The sequence below is a fragment of the Aplysia californica genome, unplaced genomic scaffold, assembly GCF_000002075.1.
Source record: "Aplysia californica isolate F4 #8 unplaced genomic scaffold, AplCal3.0 scaffold01332, whole genome shotgun sequence".
Taxonomy (NCBI): domain Eukaryota; kingdom Metazoa; phylum Mollusca; class Gastropoda; order Aplysiida; family Aplysiidae; genus Aplysia; species Aplysia californica.
Window position 1 is genome coordinate 47067 of NW_004798602.1, and position 317 is coordinate 47383.

A 317-nucleotide genomic window follows, 5' to 3' on the forward strand; every position below is an offset into this window, starting at 1 on the left:
CGCTAGCCTTTGTCCAAAAGGACTAACCCACAAGGCAGTGGGGGCAGGTGGCAGGTTTCGGCGCCTCCCTCTCGCCTGACAGTCTCTTTACTGAGCACATGAGGTATTTTCTAGAGACAGGATTGCCACCACCCTGTCCCACCTCCCTCTCCAAGACTGTCGCCAGTTGGTCCTCGACTGCTTATTGGTTATTGGCAGCTACCCTACATAACCCTTCTATACGACTGTGAATGCTGGACAATCACTAAAGACAGTGAAAATAAAACAAAAGCAACAGAAATGTGGTTTCTTAGGAGACTGCTAAGAGTATCGTGGAG